The sequence below is a fragment of the Ovis aries genome, chromosome 8 (assembly GCF_016772045.2).
Source record: "Ovis aries strain OAR_USU_Benz2616 breed Rambouillet chromosome 8, ARS-UI_Ramb_v3.0, whole genome shotgun sequence".
In the NCBI taxonomy this organism is placed as follows: Eukaryota; Metazoa; Chordata; class Mammalia; order Artiodactyla; family Bovidae; genus Ovis; species Ovis aries.
The window spans coordinates 15,456,013-15,462,694 of record NC_056061.1 but is presented as its reverse complement, the minus strand read 5'-3'; positions in this window follow the sequence as shown (position 1 = coordinate 15,462,694).

Here is a 6,682-nt window from a genome sequence, read left to right as displayed (position 1 = left end):
TAAAAACTACAAAAGGAAAGGTACGTAGATTCAGCCAATGCACTTTTGAAAATTTAATCCTTCAAACAAACTTGCACAAGAGAAGTATTTCATAGGATTTACTTAAATATATTTCCAAGGATGTTCATAGGATAATTGTTCTCAAGAACAAAATATGGAAGAAAATAATGTCTAAAACTACATGCTATATCTATAGAAAAAAATACTTGCTTTATCTATACTATACGGATCTAATACAAAATGCTTAAATAAACCAGAATACCATACAAACTTAAAAAAATGAGGAAACACTTTCTGTACTAGAATAGAAAGATACATTGTTCAGAAAAATATCAAGGTACAGAATACTGTACAGTTCAGTTCAGTTCATTCGCTCAGTCGTGTCCAACTCTTTGCGACCCCATGAATTGCAGCACGCCAGGCCTCCCTGTCCATCACCAACTCCCGGAGTTCACTCAAACTCACGTCCATTGAGTCGGTGATGCCATCAACCATCTCATCCTCTGTCATCCCCTTCTCCTCCCACCTTCAATCTTTCCCAGCATCAGGGTCTTTCCCAATGAGTCAGTTCTTCCCATCAGGGGGCCAAAGTATTGGAGTTTCAGCTTCAGCATCAGTCCTTCCAATGAATATTCAGGACTGATCTCCTTTAGGATGGACTGGTTTGATCTTGCAGTCCAAGGGATTCTCAAGAGTCTTCCCCTGTACCGAATGTGTTTATTACAGTCTTCTACTGTTCTGAATGTGTTTATTTAATGCAAAAAATGTAAAAAAAAAATGTGGGGAAAGGAATAAAATAAATGTACATATTTGCTTGTATATTAAGAAAATGCAGAAGAATATAAAAAATTAATAGCATTGGTTGTCTGTTGGGGGAGTTGGAAATTGGGTAGATCCAGCAAGAGTGGGAAGGAAATTTGCATTTTTCACATTTCTATATTTTTTAAATTGAACTTTGTCCATGTATTGTTGATTGAAAAATCAAATAAAAGCAAAAAATTGTTATTGTCTTAAGCCATTTTGACATTGCTAATAGTTTAGAAGTCTGTAGTATATATACAGAATAACAGGAGTACCCATATATCTACACTTTGGCTTAAGACCAGTACCAATAGTTTTAACTCCTCCTTCACATCTCTATGTGGTGATATCTGATTTCACTTAGATTGCTATCCCAAATTATGTTGATTATTAATTTTATTTTCTCTGTAGTTTTTATCACTTATGAGTAGTTCTTTGAAAAATATAGCTTTTGCAAAGAGCAAGATCAAATTTTCTCTTCTTTGAATGGCAAGCACAGTTAAAATGATCTGGGGCTGATATTTTCCTTATGTAAATATTTATATTCTTAATAGCATAGCCTCAATGATTTCAGGACTATTGCAATTTTCATTTTCTAGTTGAGTTATTTAGGCTATTGTACAGGCATACCTCATTATTGTGGTTTGCTTTATTATGCTTTGCAGATACTGTGGTTTTCTTTTCTGAACTGAAGGTGTGAGTCAACCCTGCCTCAAGCAAGTCTATGGGCTGCATTTTTCCAACAGCATTTTCTTACTTTGTATCTCTGTGTCTCATTTTGGAAATTCTTGCACTATTTCAAACATTTTCATTATCATTATATGTGTTATGATGATCTGTGATTAGTGATCTTTGATGGTACCACTGTGACTCACTGAAGGCTCAGATGACGGTAAGCATTTTTTAACAATAGAGTATATTTTAATTAAGGTTATGTACATTGTTCTTCAGACAAAGTATTGTTGCATATGTCATAGACTAGGGTATAATGTAAGCAAAACTTTTATATGCACTGAGAAAGTAGAAAAATTGTGTGACTGGCTATATTGCAATATTCACTTTAACTGCAGTGGTCTGGAACTCAACCCATAATATCTCTGAGGCATGCCTGTCTGTATTTCTTTTCTAAAAATTTGATTATTTTCAATAAACTCTTCAAACTTATTACCTAAATTTTATACTAATCTCTGTTCTTTGAATACGTAGGCTGCATTTGTGTTCACCTCCGCGTCCTATTCCTCGTATTAATAATATATCTTTTTTGCTTGTATTGCCATATGCCTTCTTTATATAGCTTAGTTGAAACTGTATTGTACTTTTGCTTCCTATTTCGCTAACTCCACTGTATTATTTTTCATTTGCTTCTTTCTTTGTGTTAAATTTTGTGGATATTCTTTTTTTTTAAAATATGAATTCTTACTTGGGTTCTGAACTATTAATTTTGAGTCTTTCTAATATCAAAATTTTTTAAGCTATGATTTTTTCTCAGAAAAAATGTTTTCCTCTTTGTTCCAAAGTATTTTACATTGTTGCCTCCTACATTTCATCCTTGACCTCTGTGGAATTACTGTTTATATGCAGTGAATGGTGGAGATCAAATATTGCCTCCTATCAAGCATCTAACCTTAGTGTTTGGTAGTCCTGACTTCTCTTATTGTTGTATATTTCAAATGTTCCAGCCCCTTGATGTTTCCCTTGCTTTATCTCCTGTACTCTCAGTAATTATCTAAACCAAAACTTTAAATGAAACAGGAATGGCCAAAAATTCCAGATTAGAGACCATCGTCAGACTTAGAAATCCTTCTTCAGATTCACACACACGTCTTGTTATTTTTCATCTGAGAATTTCCCGTATTTTCTTCTCAGTTTAGCATTGTATAACATTTCTTTTTGTTTTGTAAAAAGAGAAATTGTTACAATATCTACATATTAATAGTATAAGGATTGCCATTTTAGGAACTTTTAACTATGGCAGAATAAAAGCTTTGGAATAATGAGTGTAATTTAGTTTTTAAGAAATATATATTCTAGGAACTTTGCTACTCTCTGTGATGTGTTTTTTAATCACCAATACTTTTGACATTTTCCTTGATGCAACGTGTTCCAATATTGTACATTAAAAGACAGAAAAGAAAATATTATTAGCGTAGGAAGCTGAAGGGGCTTCCCAGGGGGCACTAGTGGTAAAGAACCCACCTGCCAATGTAGTAGATGTTAAGAGATATAGTTCGATTCCTGGGTTGGGAAGATCCCCTGGAGGAGGGCAGGGCAACCCGTGGCAGTATTCTTGCCTGGAGAATTCCCACGGACAGAGAAACCTGGAGGGCTACAGTCCAGGGGGTTGCAAAGAGTTGGACATGACTGAAACGATTCAGCACGCACACAGAAAGTTAATACTCACTGATTTAAGAGTAGGTATTCTAGATATTGTAGATACACATTAAGTTAGGTATTCTCTATTGGTTGGAATTGTTGGTAAGTTTCCTTGGAATCACAATTGCTTAGTCATTTATTTTTCTCTTGCATGTAATTGATGTATCGTTCTAGGCAAAATGCTCTCACATTTCACCTGCTGCCTATGTACTTTTCCATAAGTTTAGGTAGCACTTTCTGAGGTCATGTATATACAGAAAGTATTCAGCATGGAATCTGTCATTTCCATGGATTCCTTCTGTTTAAATAATTACATAAAAGGTGAAATCCTTTCAGGATTGTAAAGGGTAATGTTATAGTAAGCAAAATACTTCAGTGGGATTCTGTGTCGAATTTTTCTACTGTTCAGAACCTCCAGATTGTTTCTAAAATAGTTTCTTAACAAAATCATTTTATACCTTTTAGAATGGATGTACCAGAATCAGGTGATCTCTTATAAGATTTGTCTTTTGTGGACCAACAAAAAAATCTGTCACAAAATACTCAGAACCTAAAGTGACTTTCAGATTATTAAATAGCTCTCTACAATTGCTTGGATAAAAAGGTTCAAAGTGGGTATTAATAAACCAGATGGAAAATCAGAAGCAAATGAAATTAACCATGTCTGCCATGATACCCCAAAATAAGGGTTAGCACAGAAGCCTCTCAGGTCTTATGTCTTTTATGTAAGTTTATATCTCTTGTGTATGTTTGCTAGAGTTGCTTTACCAAAATACCACAGACTAGGTGGCTTAACAAATAGAAATTTATTTCTCACCATTATGGAGGCTACAAGTCCGAGGTCAAGGTATCTGCATGTTTGGTTTCTTCCGAGGCTTCTCTCCTTGACTTGAGGGTGGCTGGCTTCTCGCTGTAACGTCACATGGTCTTTCCACTGTGCACCCTCATCCTTGGTGTTTCTCCATGTCCAAATTTCTTCTTATTAGAGTACCAGTCAGACTAGATTTGAACCTACCCTAACAGCCTCATTTTAATTGAATTACTTCTTTAAAAGCCCTGTCTCCAAATACCATCATGTTCTTAGGTCCTGGGGGTTAGGGCCTCAGTGTATGAATTTGGCAGGGTGGAGAGCAAGGGAGAATAGAATTCAGATCATAACATCCTTGTTTGTTGTTCACCAACTGTGAGAGACATGTCTATCTTTTAAAATCTTCCTTGTACTTATTAGGATTATTATGACTATTAAAGTATAAGAAAGCATTCAGAACAGTTAGGATAATGCCTGGTAAACAGCAAATGTTAATTACTAGTGTTCATTACTATGGAACGGAGAGTGTGTATTTTTACATTTTGGTGAAAATTGTGAAGTACCAAGTGTTCTGAAGATGTCAAGTAAGTATGTGCATGCTAAGTTGCTTCAGTCATGCCCGACTCTTTGCGACCCTATGGACGTTAGCTCACCAGGCTCCTCTCTCCATGGATTTTCCAGGCAAGAATGCCAGCGTGGTATTGCTCCTCTCCAGTGGGGTCTTCCTGACCCAGGGATTCAGCCTGAGTCTCTGAATTCTCCTGCACTGGCAGGTGAGTTCTTTACCACTAGCACCAGCTGGGAAGCCCTAACGTCCGTGTATCCTATTTCCTTGTTGATCTGTCCAGTTGTCCTATCTGTTGTTGAAAATGAAGGTTTGAAGACCCCAACTGCTACTGTTGAACTGTCTGTTTCTTCCTTCAGTTCTGTCGGTTTCCCGTCATGTATTTTGGGGCTCTGCTATCACGAACCTGAAGGTTTACAACTGGTATGTCTTCAATGAATCGACCCTTTTATCATTATAAACTGACATGCGTGTTAAGGGGAACATCTATAACTGAAAGCCATAAACATTCTGCGCCTCTTTTGCTTCTGATTCCTCCACCTATTATATTGATATGTGTGGTAGCCTTTTCCTGGCCTCAGAGCTCAGTTTGAAGAGAGAGGAAACTACCTCGGTGCTTCTGATCAATGTGTACTGCTACTTCCGTCCTCCGTGCTCTTGCCACTAGTAACTCATTCTTGGTGTGGATGCAGCCCACCAAGACAAATGGGAGTTGGAAAATAGCACGTGTTTTGAAACTGAACTAGAAATCAGAGGAGACCATATCTTCTCAGTTTGCATCGACTGCTTTTGAACAAAACTGAATATCATGACAAAAAATCTCAAAATACTGATGAAAGCTGAAGTAGTATTGGTCACCATGTCTGCTGTCAATATTGTCAGCAGTACAAACAGTGAAATAATTATTGATTAATAATCATTAAAGACATTGGATTATATAGCTTTACCTTATTTATTAATAAATAGCATATTCTACTTTTTAAATGTTCTTAATAAACATGGAGGGACTTCCCTGGTGGTTCAGATGGTAAAGAATCTGCTTGCAATGCAGGAGACCCAGGTTCAATCCCTGAGTTGGAAAGATCCCCTGGAGAAATCAATGATAACCACCGCCAGCATTCTTGCCTGGAGAATTCCACGGACAGAGAAGCCTGGTGGGCTATAGTCCATGGGGTCACAAAGAGTCAAAAATGACTTAGCAACTAACACACACACCCACACACCTACACACACACATTAAACATGGAAGAAGAGAGAATATATTATGTACAGTACTTTTTTAATGTAAGAAGCTATTTTAATTTATACTTCAATTTGATGTAATCAAAGACTTTGTGAAGATGAATTCAGAGTAATAAATGGAAAAAGTAGGATTGAAAGAATTGGATATCTAATGCTCAATAATTAATGAGCAATAGCTAATGTAAATTATGTCTACTGCAATTTCTGCTATTGGAAGATATCTTGACATCCCAAATTAACTTAATCAGGATATTCCATTTTTTATATTTCTCATTAATAGAAATGTTTTAACATAGCATGTTTTCCTGTGAAGCATATCGGTCATGTCATATATAACATGTATTATGTAATCCAAGCAATTAGATTGTTTAAGTGTTATTGAAAATTGATTTTGCCACTTTGTAGTAATAAAAAATCCCTCTCTATTGTGTTTATTTTGTATAATGTGATCTTCACCATTGACACATTTGCAAAATGTGTTCGTAAAAGGAAAATTGAAGACATAGATCTCATAAAACAGAACTATCTGCAATGTTGACATGCTCTTAGCTCAAGATAGTGACTGGTGATGTGAAAGTTCTGGTGGGTGTATAGAACTGCTTCTATGTCCTAGTGAAGCTAAGTGAAAAAAAGGAATTGAAGATAAGGATGGACATTCTCATAAAACATATTCAAGTGTATTATCTCAACATTATGTATCTTAGCTCAAGCTACTTGGAAGTGATAACCAAGAAGTGTCTTTTAATGTACCTAATAACTGAGAAGAAATGTGGCACATGTTATATGTGTTAAAGCTGTTTGAAGATTTGGTTTTAAGCAAAAATATTTCAAAAAAGAAAAATGTGAGAAACCAATGTTCTCGTCACTTACTATTCATGAACAAGTTTACTTAA